Here is a 12,161-nt window from a genome sequence, read left to right on the forward strand (position 1 = left end):
TGAAATACGTATGTTGTTAGGTGCCACTGAGCGGGCTACAACTCCCAGTGGTCCCATTGATCACCGAATGGAATGCTCCCTCGTCCTGGACTGTTCACGCAATCATGGCTATGTCTGAGTGCATTGTTGCAGTTACTTGTCAGGTCGTCCCATGGAAGTCTGTCTTCTTTCTGTCTAATTCTTTACAGTAACAAACATGATCTTCCCCTCCGTCAATTGGACTCTCCCGATGATGTGGCCAAAGCACAAGAGACGAAGTCTTGCCATCTTGCTTCTAAGAATTATTGTTGTACTTCCTTTCTCTTTCTCCCTGTGCGTGTGTACATACTCACACACACATTGATGTGTGAGGAGGAGATGGAAAAAATTAGGAATATTTGATTATTTGAATTGTAAGGGAGAAATTGGAAGAAGTGCACATACAAATATGTTTGGACATAGGCAAAGGTACACCGTTCAATTGCATTTAGCAATATAATGCCCTTTATCTTTTCTGAGGACACATAAGAGGCCCTGACCCAATATGAAAAATACATTTCCAGTAGAGAAAATTCTAAAACATTGGAATAAACTGCCCACATGAACTTAGGTGTTACCTAAAAATATATATCATTATTATATCATTAATATATTATACATACTTCATATATATAATTAGTGCTTTGACTATATGACACTCCAAAAAATTTTACTTCCCCAATGGGGTAAAAAGCCAGCCAATTGGTTGGTTAGTGTTATGCGGGACCCCTGGTAGCTTAGTGGTTAGTGTTGGGCGCCTGCTAACTGCAGGGTACGCAGTTCGGAACCACAGGAGAAAGACTGAGCTGTGACTTGCATCAACTCAATAGCAGAGGTTTGTTTGGGGTCCTGTAGGGCATTGTGCTTGGGAGAGTAGAGGGCTGAGGAGAGAGAGAAAGACACTCGATGAAATTGGCACCATGGCTGCGACAATGAGCTCCCACACAGCAGTCATTGTGAGGATGGCGCCGGACCAAGCAGTGTTTTCATTCTGTTGTACATGTCCTTGATGGCACCTGTGTTCCTTCGGGTCGACCAGAGAAGCAAATCCAGGCACACTCAAATATGATTAGGAAAGAGATTTATATCGAAAGCAATTGCATATTGAGAAAACACCCCATTCCAGCCCAGAGAAAATCCGTAAGTCCATATTAGCCCACAGGTCCGATACCAGCCCTTAAAGTCCTCGTCAGACTCGCGCAGCACATGCAATGATGCCAAATGCAGGAAGGTCACCAGCCAGTGGGTGGGAAGGTGAGAGATCCAATGCTAGTGGACTCAGCTCAGGGCTCTGGCTGCCATCAGTGTGGCTCAATGCGGCTTGTCAACAGGAAGGTGAATAGACAGAGAGGCTGTGTCCTGCCTCTGGGGAGGAAGAGAGGAAAACTCCCAGAATCCTCCTAAGAAGACCCCGCCCACAAGGAGGCACCAATTAGTCTGTGACCTGATTGACAGGCTAGACTCTTCCCCTATAGACTCTTTAACAAGATGATACAAAATTATGTAAAAGCCACAGCACCCAACAGCAAAATCATGGTGTAGTTTTTAGAAGAAGAAATAATATATGCATTTAAATTCTCACTTTTTAGCAAATGGTATGTAGAGAGAGCTAGCACCTAGCTCACTTCTTCCAAGTGACTGTGCTGTCTTATTGGGGGCCTGCAGCAAAGCAGCACGTTCACGTCTGAGGGGACCTTTGGGCCTGTTTCTGAGTGGAAGGACTAAGAACGGGTCATTTGTGCTGAGCCTGCTGCCGGGTCCTGCTGCGTCTGAAGGACAGACTGAATGTGTGCTCCGTCTCAGTCCTTGCAAGAGTCTTCAGTGCGCCTGGAGCCGCCAGCCACACAGGCTGTTACACTGGCGGTAGGTGTCATCTAGTCCATTCTGACTCAGCGAATCCACGTGACCGAGTGCTACCGCCTCATATGATGGGCTTGGCTGCAGTCCTTAAGAGAGTTCATTGCCAGGCCTGTCTCCTGTGGAGCTGTTTGGCAAGTCCTGTAAGGGACCCCCTGAAAGCTTAATCACCGAGTCACCGGTGCTTCTTCACACAGCTCTAGGCCTTTAAACGATCGTGAGTTTAAAATCTACTCAACAGCACCAAACAACAGCGGCCACGCAACTTTGGGGAAACCATAGAATGACTGTGTAGGACTCTTTTCTGATTCAGTGGTTCTTTCATTCAAAGGTGAATAAAATAGGAAGTCGTACTTTCCAAAATGAAATTTAGGGACCACTCAATCCTTTGGAAAAGATGTCCACACCATTGCCCTTGGGAATTGATGTTGTGAACACGAATAAAGAGAAATCTATACAGGGCCTTGCCGGCTGGTGGGCTGTGGTCAGAGGGGTTTGGAAACCTGAAAGGTACCCTCGCTGTTCTGTTAGGTGTGCTGTAATTGTAATCTTTCCCATCGGCGCAGTGTTTGCTGTGATTCTACAATCCATGATTGATGTTAAGTGCTATTGAGTAAGTGCTGACTCGAAGCAACAGATGACCGATCGCAACACTGCCTGTTCCTACATCGTCCTCAGAATTGTTGCTGTGCAAGAGCTCACTGGCAGCTTCGGCGTCAGTCCGTGTCCTCGCCAAAGCCTTTCTCCTATTCGCTGACCCTGACCTGGACCAGGCATGATGTCCTTCAACAGGGATCGGTCTCCCCTAATAAGACGTATAAAGCATATGGACAAAGACGTGCATTCCTCACTTCTAAGGAGCATTCTGGTTGCACTCTTCCAGGGCAGACTTGTTCATTCTGTTGGTAGCCCAGAGCACAAAGACAAGTCAAAACGTATTGTTACCAGGAGACCAATTCATACATCATGGGATTACAAGAGGATGCCCACCCCCAGCCCCCAATAAAAGAAAAAGGTTTTTTTTTCTAAAGCTATGTATTTAATTTTTTTTAAACAAAACTACTTTATCACCTTCAAAGTACTCTCCATTATACTCAATGCATTTGTCAAATCTGCGATTCCATTCTGGGAAACATTTTTCAAACTCATCTGTTTGGATGGCTGACAGCACCTCCTTCGTTTTTTCTTCACCCCTTCTACATGGTATAATCGCTGTCCTTTCATGTCCCTCTTCATTCTTGGAAACAAAAAGAAGTTGCACAGAGTAAGGTCAGGTGAGTAAGGTGTGTGGGGCAAGAGACGCATGCTGGGTTTTGCGAAAGACTGGCGCACTGAGATGGCTGCATGAGTAGATGCATTGTTGTGGTGGCAAAACCAGTGCCCTGTCTGCCTCAAATCAGGCCTTTATTTGCATACTGTTATGCAATCTTTTCAGAACCTCTAAATAGAAAGCTTGATTAACAGTCTGACCTAGTGGAACAAACTTCAAATGCACTACAAGTGGAAATTTTTGTCCATTCAGGAAGTTGACGGATGTCCAGAATGAGGTTTGTCATCAATCAACATTTCACTGTCTTTGAAAAAGAAAACCACTCGCACACTTGAGTTATTTCCATAACGCTGTCCTTGTAAGCTGTGTTCATTATCACAAAAGTTTCTGTGCCATTTTTCCCAAGCAGGAAACAAGATTTCACAGCCACACTCTGTTCTCTTAAACTGGCCATCACAAAAAACGATGTTCAAGTGAAACTGCTTTTGTGAAAAAATTCACTGTGACCAGAAAGAATCTTCCTAGGTGATGCCACTGGGTGCACTAACTCAGAGTGAGTTGCTCGACGCTCGCCGACTGGGAAGAATGGGTATTATGGAAACCCCGCCTAACAGAGCTTTTTTCCGTAGTTGTTTTTTTTAAGGGGGGGGAGAAGCCCCTAATATTCCAAACAAAATGTATTTGAACATGCTTTTGTGATCAATGGTTGGCTACAGACAAATTCTCTGTGCAATACCCCTGACTTAGACTTTTCAGAATGCTTTCAGAACAAAAAAAGTCCAGTCAAAACGGTGTCTTCTGAGGGGATCTCTTGGCCATTTCAATTCAAGGCTGGAAGGCCAGCTTTGCTGATATGGTCGCTGTTTCCTGGGTTTTATGAAGGAGTTTATTGTATTAGATTTGCTTAACGGACACAGGACCATCATGGTGCTTATTGGGAAGATGTTTTCAGAAAGTTGAAAAGTATACTAGTGACAAAAAAGGCCAGGAAAGTGGTACAGAGATACACCCCTCAATCCCCCATTACAACCACACACCTGCTCCTTTCTTATGGAAAGCAAAGGCTGTCCTACAAGAATTTTCTTGGGAAACCTTACCTTATCCACCCTACAGCCCTGATCTTGCTCATTCAGACTTCTTTTTAGTTCGCAAAAAAAGTGTGTTTAAAAGGAACATTATTGGAGCCCTAAGAGGACCCCCAAACTGCAGTTTTGATTAAATGAATCAAAGAACTCAGAATCCTTCAGGGAAGGGTTAGAGATGGAAACACGGTCTAGATGTAGGGATACGACAGCTGTACCTTTTGATATTTTTATTTAATACAGGTTTTGATGACTTTGTACCAATGCTTTTTACTTCCCCTATATATTCAATATTCTTTATCAGTACTCTAATTCAAATGCATCCGTTTTTCTTGGTCTTTCTTATTCATTGTGATACATAGGGTGTGTGGGGGAGCAGCCTCCAGAATAGAAAGGGCCCTAAGGGGAATTGTGTAATTGAGGGGTAAATTAAAGAAGCGACAGACGAGACATGCAAATGCTTACCTCTCCCCTGGTGACCAGAACCAGAGTGAGGGAGGAATATGTTCTCTTAGCAGACATATAATCTCAGGCATGTGAGCCACGTCACACACATGCGTAGCAGGAAGGGATTGTATTACAGGCATATACATAACAGGAGGGGGATGAGCTAAGGATGTACACGCAATAGGAAGGGGAGGTACTAGAGCACTGTTCTTAACCTGCCTCATGTCGCGACCCTTTCATTCAGTTCCTCATGTGGTGGTGACCCCCCAATGAAAATTATTTTTGTTGCTACTTTATCACTGTCATTTTGCTACTGTTAAGAATCGGGCAATCCCTGTGAAAGGGTCGTTCAACCCTCAAAGGGGTCTCAACCCTCAGGCACCCATGTGACAGGAAGGTACATACATACCCGGAAGGGCAGGTCTAGAGGTCAGATTGTGGCCTAACCTTGGTTGTCTCTGAGCTGGCTGACCTTAGGTGTCCCTGAGGCCTTCTCCAGAGGAACCATCCAGGATCCTCCTGCGTCAGGAATGGACCGAACTTCGGGTTAGATGGCCTGATTGCTTTTGGTGGAAGATCACCTTCAGGCAGAGAGCCTTCAAGCAGTTAAACTTCAAGAGTGTAGTAAGCATGTGCTTGCGAAATTGGCATTACTCTGGGGGGACGTCATAGGGAACAACTTTCATTAGGAGAATCTGACTGGGATGCATCTCCAACTCATGAGTGTGAAATCCTTCCTCCACCGGAGTCTGCCTCCGAGACTCCTTAAACACGTCCGCGTTCTCTTTGTCCCACAGTAGGGCCGCTGTGAGTCAGAACTGACCCAGGGGACTCAACAACAACATTCCCTGTCCAGCTGTAGCCTGTGGAGACGAGGTGAAGGCACACCTCAGTCCTGAAAATGACATTTTTGTTATTTGACTCTTTACTGAGTTGTTGTTTTAAAATATATTTACCTAATGAAACTCTGATTAAATACATATTATTGAAACATTTTCCATCCAAATAGATAATTATTCACTCCCAAATATAGAGCACTTGCAATGTGCCAGACCCGGGCTAAGATCATCAAACTAAGATAGCACATTATCTCTCATTTATAAATGAGCAGGCAGCATGTTAGAAAAATAAGTCACTGTTCCAACCAAGTCACAAATCTCAGAGGAGCCGAACAGGATTCTCTCCCACCTCTGTCTGATGGGTATCACTTAAGGGGTCTTAATACTGATTTCCCTTGGTTTTCTGTACTCCTATAAAGTAAGGGCCTCTTTTCGGATAGGTTAGGAACACATTTTAATACATGTTCACAGACAGTAACTTCCTACCCTGTCCATTTACTGCTCTGCTCTGCCAAGGTCTTATTTTGTGCTCCGTCTGTTAGGTAGCTAGCTTAGGGACAGGGTTGGCTGTCCCGTGCACTCAACGGCCCCCCTAGAGGAGGTTGGAAAGAAATCAGGCAACTATTAGGAAGCCCCCAAACGGAGCATGCTCACACTCTAGCCCCCAGCCAGGGGATAGGTACATTTGGGCAGGCCAAATTAGGCCCAGGTTCAGGACATCACCCAGGTGGACTTAACCCAGCCAATGGGGTCAACCAATACCATCAACCATGCCTCCCCAGGCAGAGGTTCGAAATATCCTGGATGTGGGAAGGCCACTCTTTCTGACCCTGCTCCTGGTTAGAGGCAGTGGGAGGGGGAGGGTCTCCCTCCCCTGAGCGGGCACGCATGCACCTGCTCTGGGCCTCCTCGGGGCCACAGCCTCTGGACCCACGTACTCTTAGCCTCTAGAGTTCTTGGGCTTCTGGTCTCCTAGGATTCCCGCCCCCTCCCTGCCCCCCTTCCATCTACAATCCTGGGTGATCTTTTCCACGTGGTTTTTCGTGCCCAGTGGGGAACCCCAGCGGGGCTTCCGCACAGCTGGGCATGCTTCCCAGAGAGAGCGTGCATCTTTTAGAGACTGTAACACCTGGAGCTTGTCTCTTCCTTCATAACATCCCACGTGGATCACACAACGTGCTTCGGCAAAGAACTGAGTGAGGCATCACACGCTCTAGAAACCTAACTGATCCTGCCCTTGCCACATCTGCACGGTATATTGGGTGCTCTTGTGCCCACGCAGGACTTCTTTCTCCCGTGGTGCACTTGTCCTACCAGTTCACAGCCGTCCTCCTTCTGGAGGAAACTCCCTCCCACCACCTAGCTCCTCCTCCCGCCCCCCTCTTCCTGTAGCCGTGCCTACTAGACTTAGCGGATGAGGGAGGAGCACCAGTCCAGCGTGTTCACAGAAGCTGGGACCTGAAATCAACTGAAGCTACTCTTCTGTTGTTAAGACTTCTATTGTTGTTAAGACTCCACTGCTCCCCGATAGCTCCCGTTCCCTTCCTCCCTTGTCCTGAGAACACAAGCCACTTCTTCACAGCTTGAGCAAGGATCCGCATTTTTTACTCTTCCAGTAGCTAACCCCATGGTAGATCACTGGCCATAGCTGAGTTTTTCTCTGCCATAGCGTTGAACTCTTACTTTTAAATCGTTGGCTTTAAGGATCGCACTTGAACACTTCTGCTCACGTTCATTGCTCGTTTGTTGGAAACACATCCGAGTTCCTTGCCTGTCCTTCAGGAGAACAGGTCCCATTTGAGCAAAGGCGTGATCTCATGCGCCCTTGTGACACTCCCGGTCTAGCTTCAGAGATCTTTGTCCTGCCAGGGAAGGACAGAAGTGGACGGAAAGGAAGAATCTGTCCTAGGGAACCCTGAGCTTCTGTTAGGGTGATGGTCTAATAATAGTGGTTGACCATGTGACGGACATCATTAACGCCATTTACATATGAAATGATAGAAGTGTCAAATATTCTGCGACATGTATCTTATTCTGATTTCTAAGAAAGAGAGAGAGAAAGAGACAGCTTGGTCCTACGATCTGATGGCTGACACAGGAGATGGCTTAACAACATCTCCTTGGTTGCGTCATGTTATGTCACAAGTTCATAACAACGTTGCAGTCTCTCCTCAGATAACATGCTACGCCGCTCCTATTTAGTGTACAATGATCGCTCTAGCCCAGATTCCTTCAGCTTTCCAAGTGTTTGTACCGAGTCACAAGGTCTGACATTCATTTCTTTTCTTCCCCAAGGGAAAGCACCTCTCCTGACTTTCTCTGTGCCTAAGGCCCGTCCCGATTCCTAAGTCACACTCGGATCACTGCACTGCGGACCTCTGGTAAGCCAGTCTGCCATAGCACCCTGCAGCGATAGCACAGCACGTTCTCAAGATAAATAAATTAAAATGCATTTTCCAAACGGGCCTGCCTTATAATTTGGAAGAATCATTTCCCTGAAAACCCAGCTTAAACTTGGGTGTTGAGAGAAAGCAAATATATGTTTGGGAAAACTGCCAAAAATGCATTAAAAATTCTGTTTTCTGCCAGTTAATCATTTGCCATTTTAAGTCTAGGTAGATAAACAAGATCCGACCCCCAAAGATAAGAAGGTTGGAAAGCAACCAAGGGACATTCGCAAGTCCAAAGTCTAGAAATCATTCTGCAGAGTCCATTTGATCCATTCCATGGTTTCAATTTCCTCCACAGCATAGGGGCCACGACTTGAGAACAATGTGAATATGGCAGGAAGAATGCTTTCAAGGTTCATCATTGGTACTAAATTCTAACGAAGCTGCCGCACCTCTTGACACTTGACACATAGAGCTCTTATCTTTCCTCCTCAACTGTCCCACTGTGTTTATACTCACGGATGATTTAGTCTCGAGCTTCACAAGTCTCCAAACTCACTGCCATCGAGTCGATGCTAACTCAAAGAGACGTGCTAGAACAGGGTAGAATGGCTTCTGTGAGTTTCTGATGCAGTGACTTTATGGGAGTAGAAAGCCTCCTCTTTTTCCCTCAGAGCAGCTTGTAGTTTTGAACTGCTGACCTTGCTTGTGCTGAGCAGCCCAACCCTGACCTACTCTGCCACCAGGGCTCCCATTGATATATCCTGACCCCATTTCCCAAATGATTTTAGCCTTCCCTTCTCTTATTTCAGACCTTGATGACATGCCTTTTCTCTGAGGATAAAACTTCTCCAGGTGAATAACAATATGACTGTTAAAGTACATGGCGTGAATTGTTCAGGTTTCCACAGTCCAATGGTAAAATCCTCAGAGCTCTGTCTCATGTGCAGGTAGTCCAGGTCACCTATTCTCCTTTCGTTGCCTCTTTCTTCCTAGACCAGTGGTTCTCAACCTTCCCAATGCCTCCACCCATGAATACAGTTCCTCGTGGTGTGGTGACCCCGTATGTGGAGGTCTCTGCCTGTGGGCAGACCCGCCTGCAGACAGTGTAGAGGAACGGAGTCTCAGTCTCGGTTCCTAAGACCATCAGAAATATGGCCTTAGACGACCCCTATGAAAGATCCTTCGACTCCCACAGTGGTCGTGACCCACAGGTTGAGAACTGCTGCCCTCCACCTTCCTCCGCCCACATACTGCCTCGCTTGGTTAACAGAGACTACCAGCAAAGGGCAGCGACAGAGTATAACCTCATGAAAGCATTTGTCCTGCGCCCCAAACAGACAGAAACCAATCGTGAAGCTTCCCTTTAAATGGTAATTTGCTTGAAATTGCCCCTCAACCGGTGAGTCATTTCCTGCTAACATTACTAAGTAATAGTCCCTTCCTTTCCGACAAAATTCTCAGAGTTTCCCCATAGCACATAATGCCAATGCCTTTTCCCGAAGTAAAACTCACCCATTTATAAACAAGCAAACAACAATGAAAACATTACCATTCCGTTGATTCTGACTCACAGGACCTCATAGGTCAGTCTAGAACTGGCTAATAGGGTTGCTGAAGCTGCAATCATTCTGGAAACAGGTGAATTCTATGAACCCCAGAAAGCCATGTAGAACTCACTAGAAATATTTGGGACATTTTCTATGTGAATCAACCTAAGAATTAAAAACTGCAAAATGATAACTGATTTCTTTACCTTTAAAAGCCCCAAAAGTAGAACTCTCAACACTCATGTTAATTAGTCTCTTGTTGAAAGGACTTGTTGATCAAGTGGTCTACCTAAGGTCAGAGGACACTTGCTAATGGACTATTTTTTTAATTGCATAACTCACTATTTTGGGCTGCTCATTTGGCTTGCAATAGAACAGTGTTCTTTCTGGGTTGAGAGAAGCATATTTGTGGAATATTTCCATTAGGCGATGTCTTCAGTAATGTCACTCCCTTTTCCCGGTTTTTGATCCTAGAAAAAGCTAACAGCCAGGGAGGCAGGTCACATCAGTCCTTAACATTCTCTTTCTCAATGTCCCCTTAATGGGCAAAAGGTGTAGCTTACTTTTTTCCTAATAGCTTTAAAAAATCATTTTATTGGGGTCTCATACAACTCATCACAATCCATCCATCCCTCCATTGTGTCAAGCACATTTGTACATTTGTTGCCATCATCATACTCAAAACATTTGCTTTCTGCTTGAGCCCTTGGGATCAGCTCCTAATAGCTATTTTTAAGTGTTATTTTTTGTTTGTTTTTAGATCATTTTATCAGGGGCTCTTACAGCTCACATAACATTCCATATATCAACCCTATCCAGCACATCAATACGTATGTTGCCATTATCATTTCCAAAACATTCTCTACTTGAGTCGTTGATATAAGCTCCTCTTTGGTCCCTCCCTCTCCCACCTTCCCACCCTCGTGGATCCTTGATCAATTGTATATTGTTACTATTTTTTTCACATCTTACTCTGTCTGTTGTCTCCCTTCAACCACATTTCTTTTATCTGTCCCCTTGGGAGTGGGGGACTATATATCTAATCTTGTTATGGGTTCCTCCTTTCTTTCCCTTCCCCCTCTCTTACCATCCTCCTATCTCTTGATATCTCGTGCTGCCACACTATTTCTGAGGGGTTTATCTGATCTGAATTCCATGTGTCAAGAGCTCTTATCTGTACCAATGTGTGTTCTCCAGTCCAGCCAGTTTTGTAAGGCAGAACTGGCTCATGGTAGTGGGGGGTGGGGGGTGGGGGAGAACACATTCATGAACTAGAGGAATGATGTGTGATTTGTCATTGCTATACTGCACCTTGGATGAATCATCCCTTCCTTATAACCCTTCTGTGGGGTGATGTCCAATTGTCTACAGATGGGCTTTGGGTCTCCATTCCAACCCCTCTACTTCACATTGATATAGTTGTTTGCTTTGGATCTTTTGACACCTGACACCTGATCTCATTGAGACCTCATGATCACACAGGCTGGTGTGCTTCTTCCATGTGGGCTTACTGTATTTGCTTTTCGGCTAGGTGGCCGTTTGTTTAATTTGAAGACTTTAACACCCAGATGCTATATTTTTGATAGTCGGGCACCATCCTCTCTCTTCACCTCATTTGCTTATGCCCCCATTTTGTCTTCAGCGATTGTGTTGGGAAGGTGAGTATCAAAGAGTGCCAGGTTCTAATAGCGATGTTTGAGGTATAATTTAAATATCACAAATTTATCCCTCAGCCCCTCCCTCTCCCTGCAAATTCACATGAGCCAGTATGTGGTCAGCTCCTACTGGTGCCACAAGCACGCATACATACCGATCTCTAGCAGTTTGTCTTTTCTGCACATGTGACATAAATGTAATCATGCAATATGGAGCCTTTTCCATCTGGCTTCTTTCACTGTGGGTGTCTTTTTGAGCTTCGGCTCGTTTCAGCTTGTGATTTTGTGTGCTGCATCTGTTTTCAGGTCTTTGGGCCAATTCCTAGGAGTGGAATTGTTGAGTCTAGAATAATTTTATATTTTATCTCGGAAGATAATGTCATTTTTGCAGTTGTCTAAAAGAGAGATTAAAATCATGAATGAACGAGGTTGTTAGTGAGAGACTACGCCAGTGTGGACAGAAATGGGCAAAATAACACTTTATGGTTATAAAACCAATAAATATCCATCTTAACAATTTTAATACACATAATAAGGAGGAGAATACCACCTTTCATAGATCTATGTGTGTACGGTTTTGGTGCCTTGGGGTTTGGGTCCAAGGCATGGCTGTCATTTTGAGGGGTAAAAGGGCTCTTGCTTCATGTGCTTGCTACAAAGTCAGAGGCAGGCCGAGGTTATCGCGCAGGTAAGACGCAAGCGAAGTGGGCGCTGACCAGTTTTCAGCTAGTACCCCTCCCCCCGCCCCCACACACTGTGGGTGCCCCCCAAGGTTAGGTCTTGGACGAAGGGCGAATCCACGAGCGAAGTGTTCTCCAGGGGGATGGGTCCGCGCTGGACGGGGTCGGCGCCTGGTGGCCCGCTGCGGGCACCCTTGGGCGCCTGCTCCCGCCCGACGCCCTGCTGGCCTCTCCGCGGGGGCCTGGCGCCCCCTGGTGGCGCCGTCGCAGCGCAGCCGCCCCCCTGTCCGGCGATGTCCAGCCGGAGGCCTGTCCCTAAATGCCCTCCGTGCGGGCCCTCTGTGGCTCCTCCTGCCACACGGCGAGACAGCAG

The 12,161-nt window shown here is 46.0% G+C and overlaps 1 long non-coding RNA gene across 1 annotated transcript in view; it reads left to right on the plus strand.

Annotated features, from left to right (window-relative positions):
- The window catches only part of LOC142451342 (uncharacterized), a 41,079-nt gene that overhangs the window by 9,994 nt on the left and 18,924 nt on the right, over window positions 1-12,161 (plus strand). The window contains exon 2 of the long non-coding RNA XR_012784987.1: window positions 7,809-7,894. This is a non-coding gene — a long non-coding RNA (uncharacterized LOC142451342). The remainder of the gene's footprint in view (window positions 1-7,808; window positions 7,895-12,161) is intronic.

Source organism: Tenrec ecaudatus, chromosome 6 (assembly GCF_050624435.1).
Source record: "Tenrec ecaudatus isolate mTenEca1 chromosome 6, mTenEca1.hap1, whole genome shotgun sequence".
Classification (NCBI taxonomy): domain Eukaryota; kingdom Metazoa; phylum Chordata; class Mammalia; order Afrosoricida; family Tenrecidae; genus Tenrec; species Tenrec ecaudatus.